General features: G+C 38.1%; 1 long non-coding RNA gene across 1 annotated transcript in view; it reads left to right on the forward strand.

Moving 5' to 3' along the window:
• LOC105738564 overlaps window positions 1-16,739 on the forward strand; it is a 557,312-nt gene extending 540,573 nt beyond the window's left edge. Inside the window, exons 13-14 of the long non-coding RNA XR_001114387.2 lie at window positions 11,552-11,587; window positions 13,767-16,739. This is a non-coding gene — a long non-coding RNA (uncharacterized LOC105738564). The remainder of the gene's footprint in view (window positions 1-11,551; window positions 11,588-13,766) is intronic.
• The last annotated feature ends 2,715 nt before the right edge of the window (window positions 16,740-19,454 follow it).

Genomic DNA, 19,454 nt, shown 5'->3' on the forward strand with positions numbered 1-19,454 from the left:
GCTCTGATTTGAATATTTTCACTTTCACCTGAGCAGCCAGTGGGAGCCAGTCAAGCAGATTGGGCATCCAGGCAGAGGAAGGCTGTGTCTCCGAGGAGCAGGAGGGAACCTGTGATTATGTAGTTACAGTAACATCGGCTCATGCCTCGTGTCCGCCTGGGCTTTTTAGGCTTTTCCTTCCTCCCTTCTTGGCTCCTTATTTACATATCACAGGCATCCTCTTTGTAAAGTTATTTTAAATAATGTATTAGATTGATCTTTTTAAAATTCTACCATGGCTAAATGTCATAAGGAAAAAAAAATAAGTCTTCGAAACTTATTTAAAGGTTTCTACTGGAGTAGGCCAGTTACCTGCTTCACTGCTGATATTCTAAAAATACCTCCATGTCCATACTATTATCCATTCTTCACGTCCAATTGCTCTGTTATGGTAATAGTCAGAAGCACACCATGCAGTAATTACTTACAGCTGACTGAAGAAAAGAATATTCAACTCCCCCACTGTTCCACTAGAAGGTCTTTATGCACTATTAACTCATTCCTGTTTATTAATACTCTACTGGTAATTCAGACTGCTGCCTCTTAGGTTTGTAATAGGAGGACTATTAAACAGCAATTACTGACCATATGGGTTGGCGAATATTTGTTGTTTTTTGGTGGGCTTTTCCCCCCCCTTCCAACTTGTTTTTTAAGAAGCCATATTATGACATAGTAAAAGTATCATCACATCTGCATGAGATTAACAAGCTTGGCAGGATTTCTCCCTTAGAAAATGTGTATTTATTCCCAGATTATCATTACTAGCTTAAGAAAAAGAGAACGTGGGAGAAACAGGAAAATGTGGAAGATTGTTCTCTTGTGGGAAGACCCCTACTTTGGAAGATATTTTGGATCTTATGTTTCTTAAGTCACTCTGTGGGATGTTTTCTTTTACTGACTTTGAAAGGACACTGACCCACTCTCAAACACCATCAGCTTCTCAAAGCATGCATAGTTATTGAGGAATCCAAGTCAAATACCACTCTCCCTTTCAAGTTCCCAAAGCGTTTGAAAGGGATCACTGTAAAATTGATAATTTAGTAAATTTATCTCCCAAAGAGCAGGTATATGAACCCTGAGAGGTGACGAAGTGTTCCCCCTGGGAGAGGGATGGCATGAGTAATGGGTTCAAGTGAGGCAAGCAGGTGGTAAACGATGATTATGGTAATAATAATGTGTGCCTCTCTCATAGGTAGTGAACACTGAGCATGTTGCAAGCATTAAACACATTTAAATGGAGATGCATCTTTAAGATAAATAGGAGCCCGGGAGCTAATTTTCATTGGAAATTGAAGAGTTGAGATCCAGGACAGAGAAGTCACTTGACCAGCAACCTCCACTAACATGATGGCAGTGGCTAGGTGTCTAGGCTCTTTGACATAGTAAGCTTTTGCTCCAAGGCAGCCAGTCTCCTTAGGGCCCCTTGTGCTTATCTTCTGATTTTTCCCCTTTCCCTATAAGGAGCCATTTTCTCTTTATGTCCAAATCTTTGTAGCCCTTCAATAAACAGATCAAATCCCACCCCTGACCTCAAAACTCCAGCTCGCTTTGATCTTGCCCTTTTCAAACTGCCAAGCAGATGTAGTGTCAGTACCACACCTTTGGCAGGTGGTTGTAGCTAATTTAGCACTCTTCCTTTGTTACCTGCTTGTGTTGTGTGTGGAAGTTTTTTTTTCTCCTCGATACACTCTAAATCCTTGAAGACAGGGACCATATCTTTTTATTTATCTCTGTACCTAGCTCAGTATTGGACATTCAATTAGTGCTAAATAGAGATTGGAAGAATTCAATGGAAATATGTAGAGCAGGGGAAAGGACATTAACCCCTACATTTTCTTACTCTATAAAGTTGTAGGAACTGGAGTTTCTGAATTAAGTGTGGAAAAGCAACAACAAATAATAATAACAACAACGAAAACAAAATGACAAATATCAGCTCAAACCTAGCAGTACCAAGCTAATGTGTAGCCTATATTTGATGTTCAGTGAATATTTGTTGAGTCAGATCCTCACACCATCCCAGAACTTTTTCACAGTGGGTCTAGGCCATAGGGAAAATTGCAAAAAATGTATTTCATCCATATCTTTCTGATTGGATCTAGAATCCTGGATTGCCTATGGCCTACAAAGCCCTCAAAGTGGGGAGAATGATTCCTCTAAGAATCTGTGTGGTAGGTAGCTTCAGTAATGCAGGCTGATCCCAGTAACACAGGCTGATCCAGACAAGATCAGAACTGCTTGATAGGATCTGAAAGGCACCAGAATGGCCTTCCTATTCTCTAATATCTCACAGAGAGAAGGAGCCAGCAAGCACCTGAGATTAATTACTCCGGTGGATTTCAAGTATTTTGTTTTGTTGCTATTGTTTTCACAGTAGGACTGTTTTTTTCCCAGTTAAGCATTATGCAGAATCCTGGTGTATACAGCGGATTAAAACAGAACAGCTCAGGTTGAAGTTGGGTTGGGAGGCATGAATTCCTAACCTGATAACTTAGCTGATAAAGCCAAGAGGCACTTCTGGGAGACCCCAGGGTTTCTGAGGACACTATATGGCAAGTATTTTTCCAGTCCAATCTTTTTTGGATATAAATGTGTAGATTGAATGCAGAATCTCAAATCCACACAGCTAACAGCAGAATGGTCCTGGAATCCAATCCTTTTCCCCTAGCTTTATTGAGGTATAATTAACAAATAAAAATTGTATACATTTAAATTACACATGAAAACATATTTAGATATACATTGTGAAATGATCACCACAATCAAGCGAATTAACATATTCATTGCCCCACATAGTTACCTTTTCTTTTGTAGTGAGAATACATAAGATTTTCTCTTAGCAAATTGCAACTATACAATACATTATTATCAACTGTAGTCGCCATGCTGTGCATTAGATTCTCAGAACTTATTCATCTTAGAACTGAAAGTGTGTACCCTGTGACCAACATCTCACATTTCCCTCCACTCCCTGGCCCCTGACAACCATCCTTCTACTCTGTTTCCACGAGTTTGACTTTTTGGATTCCATATGTAAGTGAACTCAGGTAGTATTTGTCTTTCTGTGTCTGGTTTATTTCATTTATCATAATATCCTCCAGTTTTATCCATGTTGAAACAAATGGCAAGATTGCCTTCTTTTTTAAGGCTGTATATATATATATATATATACACACACATATATATACACATATGTATATATACATACATACATCTGCATGAGATTAACAAGCTTGGCAGGATTTCTCCCTTAGAAATTTTACTCTTGGAAATATATACATATACATATATATATACACATATACATCTGTATACACATATACATATATATACACATATACATCTATATACACATATACATATATATACACACACACATATATGGCTGTATATATATGAAATATATATATTCTATTATACATATTTATAAAGTATATATACATATACACAGATTTTTTTAACATTCACTTGTCAATGAACACTTAAGTTCTTTCCATATCTGAACGATTGCGAAAAATCAATTTTTTTGTTAATTAGCTAAGCTTTTATCTCTATTGCCTACCTGTGCTAGTAGATTAAGTCATTGTCACCAGAAGGCTACTGTTAATGGGTACGTATGTGACATCGCAGAACCAGGCTATTAAGCCTCTTATTTTAAATTAGAAGTTAATTATTTATATATTTTTTTGAGACAGGGTCTTTCTCTGTCACCCAGACTGGAGTACAGTGGCACTATTATAGCTCACTGCACCCTCCATATCCCAGTCTCAAGCAATCCTCCTGCCTCAGCCCTCAGAGTAGCTGGGACTGCAGGTGCACACCACCATGCCTGACTAATTTTTTTGACTTTAGTAGAGAGGAGGTTTTGCTATAATATCCAGGCTGGTCTTGAACTCTAGAGCTCAAGTGATCCTCCCTCCTCGGCCTCCCAATGTGCTTGGTCTCCTGATGTGCTGGGGTTACAGGTGTGAGCCACCACTCCTGGCCTAGCCCTCCTCTTAACACAGAGCTGAGATGAGTTTATAGTCAGGTGAGTCAAGGTGTATTGAATGGGTGTCTTAGTCTCTTAGTTTTCTCAGCCTGCTATAACAAAATACCATAGACTGGATGGCTTAGACAATACATATTTATTTTTCACAGTTCTGGAGGCTGCAAAATCCAAGATCAAAGTGCCAGTGGATTCAGTTCTTGGTAAGGGTCCTCTTCCTGATTTGTAGATACAGTGTTCTTATTATGTCTTCATGTGATCTTTCCTTGGTGCATGCATTTGAAGAAAGAGAAAGAGAGAAAGAGGAGAGAGAGAAAGAGAGAGAGAGATTTTGTATCTCCTTTTTATAAGGGTGTTAATCCAATCATGAAGACCCCACCTTCATAACCTAATTTAACCCTATTACCTCCTAAATGCTGCATCTCTAAATATCACCACACTGGGGATTATGTTTTCAACATTTCAACATATTGAGGAATACAAATATTCAGTCCATAATAGTATACCCGTGATCCCCCAAATTAATGTCCTTCCTGCATACAAAATACATTTATTCCATCCAAATTGCCCTAGAACTCTTGATCCAGCATCAACTCTGAAGTCCAAAGTTTTATTTGTATATTATCCAAATAAGATATAGATGAAACTAGAAATACATTTATCCTGAAGCAAAATTCCTTTCTGTCTGCGATCCTGTGAAACCATAAAAAATATGTGTTTCTAAAATACAATGATGGGACATGCATAGGACAGATATTTCCCTTCAAAGGGGGAGAAATCTGAACGAAGAAAGAATGATGGATCCTAAGTAAGTCCAAAACTTAGCAAGTCAAATTCCATGAAATCTTAAGGCTCAGTAATAATCCTCTTTAAAATGATTTCCTGCCTACTGGACCACCTGGAGCAGCAGTCCTGCCTTCCAGACTCATTGGGGTGGGTGGTTCTGCCAGGTGGGGTTTGTGAAGAGTCATGCTCCAAAATCTCTTGGTGGGCCCCCTTTTACTGCTCTAGGATGCTGCAATCTGGCTGTTGAAGTGAAGGCATTTGCCCTTCCTGCTTCTTTGAAAGCAAGGAAGCAGGTCTGATATTTCTGAATCACCTTCAGGGTCATGCTTCTATTTCCCTGAAGAATAATGTTGACAGCCAAATAGCTCTCTAGTCTAGTCCTGTAGGATGTAAAAAGTGTGAAAGCTTTCCTTCATTTAGTCTCATCTCTGTCCCCTTACATTCAAATTAGCATCGTTCCTGCTGGGGTGGCTGATTAGGTCCATGGTTCCTACCCATATTAATCCTCTTATCAAGTGGTTACTCCACCACATGCTTAGCGTTCTCTACAATATAGATGGGCTGAGAATTTTCTAATCTTTAAGTTCTGGTTTATCTTTGCTTAACAATTCCTTCTTCAATTTATTTCTGTCTTCTTGCATTTTACCATAAGTAGTCAGGAGGAACTGGGCCACTCCTTCGACACTTCTCTTGGAAATATTCTCAGCTAAATATCTAATTTCATTGCTTGGAAGTTCTACCTTCCTCAAAACTTTAGAACACAAATGCAGTTCAGCCAAGTATTATTTTTTTAAAAACAAAAGTTGCCTTCCCTCCAGTTTCCAATAACGTTTCTCATTTCTACCTAAGTTGTTCCAAACAACTTGAATGCCCTTTACCAAAATGGCCATTATTGTCCATATTTATGCCAACATTCCATTCCTAATTATTTAGATATCCCCCAAGAAGATAGACGTGCTCTCTGCAGCTCTCCTCTTTTCTTTCTAAGTCTCATTAGAATCATCCCTAACTGCCCTTTATGGGAATCTTAGCTTTTTCTAGCTTGCGTCTTAAAACTCTTTCAGTCTCTACCCATTACCCAGTTTCAAAGCCATTTCCACATTTCTAGGTATTTGTTATAGCAGCACCCCACTTTTTTGGTACCAGTTACTATCTTAGTCTTTCTGTACTGTTATAACAGAATACCATAAATTGAGTGAGTTAAACAACAGACACGTATTTCTCACAGTTCTGGAGGCTGAAAAGCCCAAGATCAAGGTGCCAGTGCATTTGGTTCTTAGTGAGAGTCTATTCCTGACTTGCAGATGCCATCTCTTCTTATGTCCTCATGTGGCCTTTCTTTGGAGCCTTCCTGTGGAGGGAGAGAGAAAGACAGAAATAGAAAGAGATTGTGTATATCTTCTTCTTTTTATAGGGTATTAAGCTCATTATAAGAGCCCCACCCTCTTGACCTTGTCTAAACTTAATTACCTCCCGAAGCCCCTGCTTTCAAATACCATCACATTGAGGATTAGGGCTTCAACACATGAATTTTAGGGTTCTACAAACATTTAGTTAATAGCACATTGTATGAACAAAAGCTTCATACGGAGGCTTTCCACTTAAAGGAGGGATTTCCACTTAAAGGAGGGATATCCACTTAAAGGAGGGAATATCTACTTAAGGATCTTAAATTTCAAAGCAAATATGGGGTGATTGTGGTTCATTTTCAGCTTGGCCACTTCTGCATTTGTGTGGTTGGTGTCCCTTCACTAGTTTTAGCTCAACTTGGGTGTCCTGTGCTTGCCTGGTCCTGGATCACACATTTATACCAATTTCTATATTGTCTTAGTTGAGGGAAACCACTACAAAGACTTCCTTATGGTGCTGGAAATTAAACTTCTTCTATACACAGCATAATATAGATTATGCTATAATCTATATGTGAATAGTCAATGTGCAGAGAATAGCATTAAAATATTATTTTGAAGAAAATGGTCATATTGCAGATTGTCTTTTAATTATCTCACCAATAGTGGTAGCAGGAGGTAGTGAAGAATATGGTATAGGGACTGAAGGAATCTCTATTCTAGACTAGAGCTTTTTGCCAATTAGCTGTGCATCTTAGGGCATATTATTTAACCTTTCTATACTCTCACTGTTTTGTCTCCAGAATAAGGCCCTGTGGCCCAGATTTGCTTCTGAAATATGTTTGACTTCACTGAACCATCAAAAACTTGAATGCCCTCTATTCAGTACTTCTGAGTTAAATTGTATTAAAGCAAAACAAATGACTATAAATAGCCATATTATGAATAGAATGCTCATATATGCCAAGAAATATAAATTAGGCTGCGTGACAAAAACATTTATTTCTGATATCAGTGAAAACTTGAGATAATTCAGTAAAGATGGTATTAAGCCGTGTAAATATCATCCAACTGTGATTTGGAACTGTGGAACTTTCCCCATGGGTGAGAACATCTGGGCAGTCTGTAGGCTTGATTTCAGAGATTCACTTATTCAATACGTACTTGCTTTGTTCCTTCCGTATTTCATTATTCAATTAATAAACATATATTGAGTTGATGCCATTGATTCATTCAATAAATATGTTATTCAATGTATTTTTAAAGAGCAATCTGCTGCATACGTAACACTGTTTTCATTGTTAATGATATCAGTGAAAAGATGATTTCTTGATTGTGAAGAACTAATAATATCATTTGGGAGAGAAAATGTATTTGTTAAAAAGATAAATAACTTTATGTTATAATGCATGATACAGGTCCGAGAGAGATAAAGACTGTAAGGGTTGGAAGTAGGGGGTGGAGAGTGAGCATGTCGGCTGGGTGAACAGGAAGGGTTTAGAAGCCTCTTAGGCTGTGCCTTGACACAGAATAATATTAGCACAGGTGGAGAGGATGAGAGAGGTCACTTTACATAGGGAAACAGTATGTGTTAAAGCAGTGAACTGGATAACATTAAGAGGTGTATGAATTTAGCAAAAATCCAGGTCCATGTGCAGAGAAGGGCTTATATGAGAGACTAGTGTTGGTGGGGGAAGTGACATGAAAGAATCTTCCATTTTGGAGAGGTTTTCAAAGTCAGGTGAAGAATTTTGATTCCTTCCTTCCTTCTTCCTTCTTTTCTTCCTTCATTTCTTTCTTTCTTCTTTCTTTCTTTCTTTCTTTCTTTCTTTCTTTCTTTCTTTCTTCTCTTTCTTTCTTCTCTTTCTTTCTCTTTCTTTCTTTCTCTTTCTTTCTTTCTTTCTTTCTTTTTCTTTCTTTCTTTCTTTCTTTCTCCTTTCTTTTTCTTTCTTTCTTTCCTTCTTTCTTTCTTTTTCTTCTCTTTCTCTTTCTTTCTTTCTTTTCTCTTTCTCGCTTTCTTTCTCTGTGTAATATGTTTTGCTCAATGGAAATGTTTTTATTAATGAAGTCACAGAGGAGTCCTAGAGACCATAGAAAGGAAAAAAAAAAAAACTGCGGGAAAAGCTACTAGGGTAACAAGTGAGAATGGGAGTGGTTATAAAATATCAGAAAACATGATTGAGGTGGCAGAGCTTGGAAGACCTATGATGAAGGTAGGGTTCCTGATGAGCTTGATAAGTCAGGTTGGCCAAAGATGAACTACGCACATGGAAACTTCTCCAAGTCATCCATCCCAAGTCAGGCACAGTATACAACAGACTTTATTTGTCTGAAGGCATTTTCTAGTATTACTTGAAAGTTTTCTCTTTACCATTTGAGGGTTCCACCATACAGGAACATTCTCATACACATTTGCCTAGTTATATGCTGATTAATTGACAAATAAGTTCCTTTTCAATTTAGACAACTTACTTTAATGCTTTGTCTGTTGCTGTTTTATTGATGACAAAAGTGGTAGGTCCAGAATGATCCCTCAGAGCCAGAATGCAATGCCCTACAGTTCCTGAAATGTCAATGGCATCATAAGAGAGATATGTTCAGCCTCTGCTCACTGAAAAGTGCTACCCCGTGCTCAGGCCTAAATTTCCAGGCATGTAGTATTAGGTTGCTAAAACACACAGATGTTAACTTGTGGAGAAGAGTGAATTCTAGGGCCCTTGAAAAAGTTGCTGACCCAAGATTGAAATTGAAAGGTAGCAGACAAAGTGGGTTTTCTTTCCCTGTACTGGTAGAAAACTTGTACATCACTTACTTTTATGGACTGAATTTCATCTCCTCAAAGTCCATGTGTTGAAGTCCTAACCCGCTATACCTCAAAATGTGACTGTATTTGGAGATAGAGTCTTTAACGAGATAAAATGAAGTCACTAGGGTGGGCCCTAATCCAATATGACCAGTGTCCTTAAAAGAAGAGAAAATCAGGACACAGATAAATGCAGGGAGAGAGGACCTTTTGAAGGCATAGAGAGAAGATAACTATCTATAAGTCAAGGAGAGTTTCCTGGGATAGATCTTTACCACATGGACCTCAGAACAAACCAACCCTTCCAACAACTTGATCTTGGCCTTCTAGACTGCAGAACTGTGAGAAAATAAATTTGTGTTGCTTAAGCCCTTCAGTGGATGATACTTTGTTATGGCAGCTCTAGAAAATTAATACACTTACCCTTTAGGGTTTTGGATGACTCACACATTATGGCAAATAATAGTTTATATTTACAGTATCTATCAGCCATTGCCACAAAAATGATGTGCATGAGGTGGCTGGGACAGCCATATGCATTCTGAGGCCTAAGCTGAAGGGAGAGTGACTATCTGGGGAATATTCTTCTCATGGCAATGGTAGAAGTGCAAGATAGCAGGCCAATTCCACAAGCATATTTCAGCTCTGCTCTCCAACATTCCTGTATTGTCCCATTGACCAAAGAAAGTCCTATGGCCAAGCCAGGGTAGACACATAAATGTATAAGATAAGAGAATGAAGAGTTGGAGAAAGTAATTCACTGTATGATACTTACCACACAGAGGCAGGAGGCTGGATGTGATGGCCTTTTAAAGCCATTTTTCTCTAAGATAGTTCCATGACAATTACCCAGAGTCTAATTTTATTGAGAGCTTACTATGCAACAAACCCTGACCTAAGTGCTTTACAAGGTTATCCAACCACACAGATCTGTAGCTTATTATAAACAATATCCTGCTTGACTTAATCAAGTGTAAGATGATAAACCATGGTGTCACACATCAGATGGTAATTTACCATTTGCAGACACTTCAAGTACAGCTCCTGAGACTAAGAATGAATGTACATAGACATTCCATGCCGGGCAAAGCATGCACAAACCAGCTAACTCATTTGCAAATGGCATTGTGTTTGTTCTGACATTTTTCCTAACTCAAACTACAAGACACAACATAAACACAAAACTAAGGTCTTGCCTCCAAATAGACACTTGACTCACCTCTCAAGATATAGCCGAAAGAAGTTTCAGAAGATACTGTCACAGCTAAGGCTATATAAGAACTCAGTGTCTTGTGACTCCAAGGCCTTGACACTGTTGTGAGAAGGCCTGGCAAATTAGAATGACCTATTCAATACCATTACACAGTATCAACCCCTACACTACTAGTTTCTCCTTCTGGTTCTGGTCAGTGTCTAATTTTTGCTTAGTAAATGTAGGCCAAATTATGCTAAGTGGTTTTTGAACAGGAATTGAGATTACAGATTATCATTGACTACTCTTTACAACTGATTTCCATTGCCTTAAATTTGAGCCTATTCCCTTAAAAAGAATGTGTAATCATTGCTATGTCTTAACTTTGAAGACAGAAAAGTAGAAATGGGTGTTCTTCTATTCCCCCTCCTCTAGAAATCCCGTTGAATCTCATTCAGAAACAGAAGTTCAGGCATTATAATAGAGAACTCTGTGAAATGGCCTTTTCCAGAATAGCAAATGTCAGTGCTTCAAGGATGAATGGCATCAAGATGACAATATACATTCGATTATGGCATATAAATTAGATAACAAGTGTAAGAAATGCGTTTACAACCCCCAAACCTGCTCTTATATATTTATAAGTAATGATGTTTTACCAAATAATACCCAAAATTGTTTTTAATGTTAATCACTGTTCCTTTATACATTTTCAACTCTTTATATCTCTTGCCTATATTTAATCTCTATGATAAAGACAGTGGATTTGTTTTCATGTGATAGAAATAAATGGTAATCCAGTAACTGATGACATTTGGCATAGGTCAAATGACAATTCAGAGCTGGAGGAATGACTGGAACCTTCATCTTTGTAACAATCATTGAGATCCAGGGAGAGAGAGGAGCTGCCTCACAGTTCTTTACACATGTTGATTCATTCCAGTCTGGGCTGTTTACACTCTAAAATTTAGAAAGGCAATCTGTAAAATGGCCCTCAGGACCTTGGTAAAGATTTCTCAAAGACAGTCTGAGCTCCCCATTCAGTAGTGTTTCACAACACGTGCTCACTCCAACACCCAGGCATCATATTCAGAATTTTATTTGATCTTCCAATTTGGGGCAGTTTGACACCCTAGCAGAAGGTAGTTTAGTCACCTTTGTAAACGACTTCATGACGACTGTTCTCACAGTAAGTAGTTCCGCTGAGCAAAGAAAACAAATCGCTACAAAAACAATGCCAGAGCAGGTGTGTGAGCTGTTGGGGAAAAATCATTAGAGTGCCATTACTCAATCACTCTGTTTCTCTTATAATAGTATATTATTTATTAAGAGCATTGTTTTTCTCCGTGTCATTTTTTATAAATTTCACATCTAACATTTATTTTTTCCTTCAGATGTGCCACAGCAGAAGCAAGTTGTGTTGGCAGTAGGTGAGACAGAGAAATTTTAATCCTGTTTTCAATAAACCATCCTAAACTTATTTACAAACCAATATAATTTGAAGCAAGACACTTCTGATATTTTTGTCTTTTGTTTCGGTTTCTCACATGCAAAATGATACATTTTAGAGATCAGAGAAAATTAAAACAAAACGAAAACAAAACTATTTCCATGTCTGCCAATTGAAAAACCTGAAGAGTATGTGCTTTATATGATTCTATGAATACTTTACTAAGCAGACCAAACACACACATTCATGATATAGCATCTCCTTCCAGAGTAGAAAGAGCATTGTTGTAGGAGACTTTTCCTCATCCTACCAATTGAAAGTAAGGGGGATTCCGTTTTCTGGTATCTTATTTAGTAAAAGTAAACAAAGCTTCCTGATTTAAAGTCCTTAAATGAAGGTAATAGAGTGTGTTAAGTAACCAACTAATATTCTGCCGAAAACCTGAGGACCCTCGGGGAGGCCTCATAGAATATGTATTATTGAATAGTGAGCCTCCTACCACATGTTTTTTTTTTGGATAACTCCAGTTCTACCCCATTCCCTTGTCATTTCAAGCAGCACTCTCACAGTTCAGGCAATCAACAGGGACCTGGAGGAAGAGAACGTTCGATCTGTTCTCCGAAACACAGGAGAGAGAGAATGTGAAAACTGGGGTAATTGCCTCAAAAGTGGGGCATGTGGCTCTCTAACAAAATCCCCACCTCTGAGAAGACTTTCCACAGAAACGTCCTGTCATCCCCTTGAGACTGTATCAAGTCAGTTTGGATGTAACACTGTGAAAATGCTATAGATGCAGCAGGAGAAATTATTCCTTTTCCTAAGATGACTATGACAAAGAACTCATGTCAAAAATAAGGAAACTTGCCCTAGGAGTTTTATAAGCACTGATTGGCAAAAGGGGAGCAAGGGTGGATCTTAGACATTTTGCATTTCACATAGGCTCATCTTTGGTAGCCTGGGTTGGGTTAGTTGGGTCAGTTAGAAAGGAAAGTAGGCTGAAGATGAGAGGGAGGCAATAAAAGGAAACTTTGTAATCAGGCAGTTTCCTATACTGTTGGTATTATAGTTAGTGTCATTTTTAATGTCTAGTGTCTCCCACGAGGAACATCAAATAGGCAGATAAATAAGGTAGTCATGAACATAGTCACTTCACAATTAGCCACATTAATGGAAGACAAAAATGTAATGGAGATATTGGAGGGAGGAGGAGAACACATACACTTAAATGGATAATTTATCATTAATTTAATTTCCCATTGACATTGATTAGAATTCAGGAAATAGACTGAATAAATAAATGAGGAAAATATAGTGGTAAGTGTAAATCAAGGCCATCCAAGGCTCACCAGTACAACTAGTGAGCATTTCCTGTGATTTTACCATGTGCCAGGCAATGCTCTATGTGTCCTCTGGGAATAATTTACATAAACCCTTACAAAAAATGGGAAGTGTTTGTTATTCCAATTTTGCAGAAAGTGAAACTAAAGCACAGAAAGGTTTGATAACTGGCTCAAAGGACCACCGGACTGAGTAGAGGAACTAGGATCCAAATCACATAATTAGAATTCTTCACCATGATGACCCTATACTGAATCTAGATTGGGAGAACAAAGTGGAACTTGGGCTTGAAACAGAAAGTAGGGTATACATGTTTAGTCAGCTTACCTGGAGGGTGTTACCTTTTAAGTATTCCCTAATTGATGGTTAAAATTAATTCAGTTATAGAAATAATAACTAATACTTCTACAAATGGTGGTATCATACCACTATTTTAGTTCTACAGGATGTCACTGACAAATGATGGGTACTTTTTATTCCTTCTTTGATATAAAGAAATGAACTTGCGAACCACTGGACATACTAAGGTACTTTAGTCAGTGTACATTAATTGAAAACAAGTCATTGAAGTATTGACTTGAATTAGATTTCATGGAAACATATAGAGTATTAAATGATAGTCATGAATATTAGTAACAACAAATAGTGACTTTGTTTTTTTTAAGACCATAAGCAATTCTTGTAACCCATGTTATTTCTGAATATCTGTCTTTTGTTCTGACAATTTTTAAATAGAAATTGTATGGAATTCATTCATTTAAAAATCTGTCTTACTGGGGACATTACTTCATAGCTATGTCTAAATGTCATTTTTCTTTTAGGAAACAAGATAAAGAGAAGAACTCAAAGAATTGAGAGAAGGTTTTGAACGTGATGATGGAGAAATAACACTCTCGGGAGAAATGAAGATACTTTCTCCTCCCTGGTTTACCTGAGTTTCCAGCACCTAGTGATAAGAAAGGATGGCATTAGTGATGTGTACACCTGCAGTGACAGCTCCATCTTTCTAAAGCAGATGCCATGGTAGACATTTTGCCAGCCCTCCTTTCACTATACGCACAGCTTGGTGTATGCTGGCAGACTTTTGACCTAATTTCTTAACCCTCAAATATTCCAAGACAGAACAAAGCACACAATAAAACCTGAATGAGGCCAGGCAAAGTGGCTCATGCTTGTAATCCCAGCACTTTGGGAGGCCGAGGCGTGGGCAGATCACTTGAGGTCAGGAGTTTGAGACCAGCCTAGGCAACATGGTGAAACCCTGTCTCTACTGAAAATACAAAAATCAGCCGGGTGTGGTGGCAGATGCCTGTAATCCCAGCTACTGGGGAGGCTGAGACACAAGAATCACTTGAACCCAGGAGGGGGGTTTGCAGTGAGCCGAGATTGTGCCACTGCATGCCAGCCTGAACAACAGAGCAAGACTCTGTCACAAAAACAAATAAAAAACTGAGTGAATGGAAGCAGATAAGTGCAGAGAGAAACATTGATTTACCTTCAGAAAGATAAACAAGTAGTATATTGGTATACTTGTATATTACTATCTACTAGTATAGCTTCAATTGGTGTATGAGTATAGAACTATTGGGTTGTTCTTTATGTGATTACTCCTTCCCAGTTTTAGTAAAAATATTCCAATTTGAGGGAAATTCTTTTATTTGTCAATAAAATAAAAGAGGTAAGTTTTAAAATCTGTATAGTTCTTCCTTCATGCTAGTTGCCTCTCTTTTTGATATTTCTTCTATAAAAATCTTTTCTTATATTCATTTTTCATTGTATAGATCATGAAGGAACCATAGTGATTATCAAAGATCAGCAGATAAGTTCAAGGCAGAGTTCCACCTTTCCTTATGAAGCCCTTCCAGACTTGTTTACATGTAATACCCTTGAAGGCAAGACTCATGTCTATGCTATCTTTGCTGGTATTTGGCACATATTAGGTATAAGGGCAATTAGAGCATATCAATTAATGATCAATAAGAATGGATAAAGTAGATGTTTTTGTGAGCCTCTCTAAGAAGATTTATAGAATATTTTGGAAATGGGCCCAATTTATTTCTAAAGGAAAATTTACTTTCAAATTAAAAAAAATCACTCAGATGAGATTTTGGGGGATTTCATATGATTAACTCTTTACATTATCTTGTGGTAATTATACAGAAATCTCTATTTATGCAAACACAGTAAATGCATCATAACACTAGAATAAGTATACAAATACTGCATGTCAAATTAGGTTATAATCACTTTCAAGGGACGTGATTTCCTAGCTAAACAGATTCGTTTACATTTTGCAAAATAAAAAATAAGTGAAAATAACTATATAAAATCAGGCTTACAGCTGGACAGATCTTCTTGGCAATGGTCCAGACACTGAGCAGGGAAAAGCGCCTCCAGCTGAGGAACGTTCAGGACGCTCAGGATGACTTTGCAGGCACGGCCGGGACAGAGGCCCTTTTTGGGGTTGCCTTGACTGTGCACCCTGTTCCTGGCTACCTGTGGAGAGATAAGCTGCATTCACATTTCAGATGAGACTCTTTTTGTGAGAGGTCTGGGGTGGGATGTGGGAAGTGGAGTGAAAACCTGCTTAGTAGGGGAGGAAAAAACAAGCAATCCAACACTTCACCTTTAGGTAATAAACATAATAGAAAAAGTCAGGAATTCTCTAACTAAAAAGCAGATAGTGGAAGCTAGCATCGGACTCACTGAATTTTAGGATCAGGGTTTGTGTAACATGGATTATCTGGCCCAGCCCTTGTCACTGGATGAGAAAACTCTGGCTATAGGGCAAGAAGCAGTGCTAGGACTGAGATCCAGAATGTTACCCTCAAATCTGGAGCTTATTTATGAGATAAATAAAGCTCATATTTTCAAGAGAGATAATTATTTTAAAACTACTCATTTCAATGTGTATCTTAAAAAAATAAATACATTTTGGGCCAGGCGGGATGGCTCATGCCTGTAATCCCAGCACTTTGGGAGGCTGAGGTGGGCAGATTATGAGGTCAGTTTGAGACCAGCCTGGCCAACATAGTGAAACTCCGTCTCTACTAAAAATAAAAATAAAAAAATTAGCTAGGCATGGTGGCACGCACCTGTAGTCCCAGCTACTCAGGAGGCTGAAGCAGAAGAATTGCCTGAACCCATGAGGCAGAGGTTGTGCTGAGCCGAAATTGCGCCACTGCACTCCAGCCTGGGCAACAGAGCAAGACTCCGTCTCAAAAAACAAACCAACCAACCAACAGAAAACATTTCACATCTCCCTGACATAGCCAACATTTTCTGCAACATTCTCTTATTTTGATGGCAGAAGGGCATAACTGTAAATCTCAGTTTTTAGATGGTATTATATAATATAGTGGCATCCTTTGCGGCCAGTTGATTGTGAAGAGCAGTTTGCCTTTACTTAGCTTCCATGAACATTAGCTTTAAATGCTCATTGAATTAATGAGCCAGTTTGCTAAATCTGTGTCTCCTCCATGTTCATTTGCTACTTAGTTTTGTTGATTACAAGAAGTCACTAATTTTTTTAAATCATAGATTCTGATTTTGAGGTAGCTTCATTTTTCTGGTGTTGAGTAAAACGTGTGTGTGCATGCTTTAGTTTAATTAATACTAATTTTTATTCAAAATATATTTGTTGAGCACTTACTCTCTGCTGTGGCTGGGCATACATTACTTTCTTCCCACAGTCCGTTGGTTGAATTGTCCTGAGCAGGGGTTGACAAATGATGGCCTGTGAGCCAAATCTATCCCACTGCCTGTTTTTGTAAATAAAGCTTTATCAGAACATAGTCACACTCATTTGTTTGCACATCGTCTACGGCTGTTTCTGCACACATGGCAGGGTTGAGTAGTTGTGATGGAAATTATATGGACCACAAAGACAAAAGTATTTGCTATCTGGCCTGCAACAAAAATATTTGCCAATTTGTGGCCCTGAGTATGTACCTTTAATTACCTAGCTGGTTTGATAAAAGAGCTAAATAAAATAGATGACACCAAACTGCAGCTACCTGTTCAGTACTCACATTCAAGTGTCTGTGGTCACAAGAAATAGTCATGGCACTGAATAATACAGAGAGAACTAGCAAAATTCTAGTCTTCAGAAAAATAGAAAGCTGTTCACATTCGTTTAAACAATTTCCAAATCCTCTTCCTAGAACCATCCCTAACCGGTCCTAATACACAAACTTGTAGCTTTTGCATTACAAATTCATTGTTATTACTTTTAACTCCTTTTTTTTTCAGGAAAAAGGTAATTAGGCTATAAACAGAAGTCTGACAACTAATTTCAGACAAGGCAAAATTAATACAAAGCCAGCTGATAATTTTAGCCATGTGAAATTAAATAGATATATTTTAATGGCGTTCTACAAAATCCAAGTCTAATATCTTCCCTTTGTTTTCCCACCTTCCCCTGTTTGCATGTGAACTGCTGCTCTGTGTAGGTAGTGACATGTGCTGATAAAGGTCATTGCTTTAGCTATACTCACTGTCCCTTCTCCTGTCCCCACTATTGATCTTTGAGTGGAGAGCTGCTTCTTCCCTTTCCTTCTCAGGAGTTTCTTGATGCTGAAAAGACAGGACTATCCAAGGGAAAAGTATTCAGTCCCAATTCTTCTTAAATTTTCAAATGTTCATTGACATTAATAAGAGGCAATTTGCTAAATCTGTATTGGGGCTTCAAAAATTTAAAGGTTAGTAGCTGTGTGTGTGTGTGTGTGTGTGTGTGTGCGCGCCCATGTGTATTTCTAGGGGGAGATTCCAACATTGCTGTATTCTGTCATTCCAGGAACATATTAAATATGCATCTCAATGTCAGCAGCACCTTGGGATGTTATCATCTCCAAAATTATCACCTGCTTTCTGAAAACCATAACCCTAAAAATATTGATTGGTTAAAAGGCAGGATTTGAAGGCATGAGTCAGTGTCTCGCTGGATTATCCTAATCAAATAAGGATAGTATTAGCCCAGATACTCACTGATCTGCCAGTATTTGGTTTGAAATGTAGGCATCTCAACTAAAGTTATGTGTTTCATTTTTTTGAATATTTCTTCCAGACATTTAAATACATTACTACTAAGCCAGAACCAAGAAAAGCATAAAAAGCAGTTTAGGGAATAAATTCAGCAAGTTTCCATTTGTACCAGATAGTAAAATTGTTGACATGCATTAGGAGGCATGTGTATTGTTCAGCCTGTCGGTCTGTCACGTGCTCAAGGCTTAATATTTTGGCTGCCAGGGGTTATGCAGAAAGGTCCCAGACCTTTTAGGGAGCAGTGCTTCCTTGTAAATAGAAAGATACTTTCCAAGTCACCTGGCATAACTATTTAAGCAAGTCAGAAGAGAAGCTTATTTCATTAATTATGCTACAAATGTAACTTCAATGAAGGGTAACCAGCTAAATACAAGATGAAAGGACTGGTAGGAATTCTCTCCATCAAAGTGTTAAGCTTTACGCAATTTTATTTAGAAGCACTTCCATTACTAAGGAGGCTATGAATTGATCAACTGTGTCTTAGAATTAACTACAGTGGTGAAAACACAAATTGCAAACCAGCACGAAGTTACAAAGGGAAAGGAGAAAAGAGAAGTAGTAAAAGTCAGGCACTCCTATGTACTCTTCATTTTCCTTTCTGCAAATAAGTATTGGACCAGCTGCCCCTAGTCCTACATTAGTATGAGCAAGCCTGGTTATTGTTAGGCAGAGAGTCTAATGAGAAGTGCTAACACAAGGGTCTTCATTTCAGTTCTCATTTGTTTCTGTTTCCAGAGGAGTCTAGATTTTGTTGGAGGTAAATGATTGTTTCCTTTGCTTGATGTGCTAGGATGAAATATGATTGGGAAAAAAAAGGAGAATCTCTACTGGGAAGTGTTGGGACTACGAACTGTTTGAGTGGGCCACTGAGCAATGTTCCAGCGGAATATTGTTTGTAGTGAGGGGTGGATGTGATAAGTGCTTGGAGCTCACTTAATGCCATCACCATCTTTGAATTCTTTTGTGTGCACTACTCATTCTTCCCAGGGAGTATTAATTACGGCAATTCTGCTCTTTTTGTTCTTTTCACTGGAGAAATTAGCACATATTAAAATTAAACTTTAATCCATATCAGAGTGATAACCCTTTTTCCTCATTTCCTAATTTCCTGACTGATTTTTTTCAAGATTCAGGACACAGAAAAATACTCATATTTCCCACAAATGGCCAAGGTGGAATTTTTTCAGAAAAACACTAATTATAATCTATTGAAAAATAACTCACGTATTGTGATATATACATCTTTGTATCTTCTATAGTGACATTTTGTTGACTAAACCAATAATTGTTGAATAAACCAGGAAGACATTTTGCTTTTATTTGCACATCCTTTCAATGTACCAAGTGCTCACCTACAAGCTCTTTTGCTATTGAGAAGTGACAATGTGCTAGCGGCCCTCGCTCGCTCTCGGGACCTCCTCGGCCTCGAGGCCACTCTGTGCCACTCGGTGCCACTCTGGCCGGCG

The sequence above is a fragment of the Nomascus leucogenys genome, chromosome 14 (assembly GCF_006542625.1).
Source record: "Nomascus leucogenys isolate Asia chromosome 14, Asia_NLE_v1, whole genome shotgun sequence".
In the NCBI taxonomy this organism is placed as follows: Eukaryota; Metazoa; Chordata; class Mammalia; order Primates; family Hylobatidae; genus Nomascus; species Nomascus leucogenys.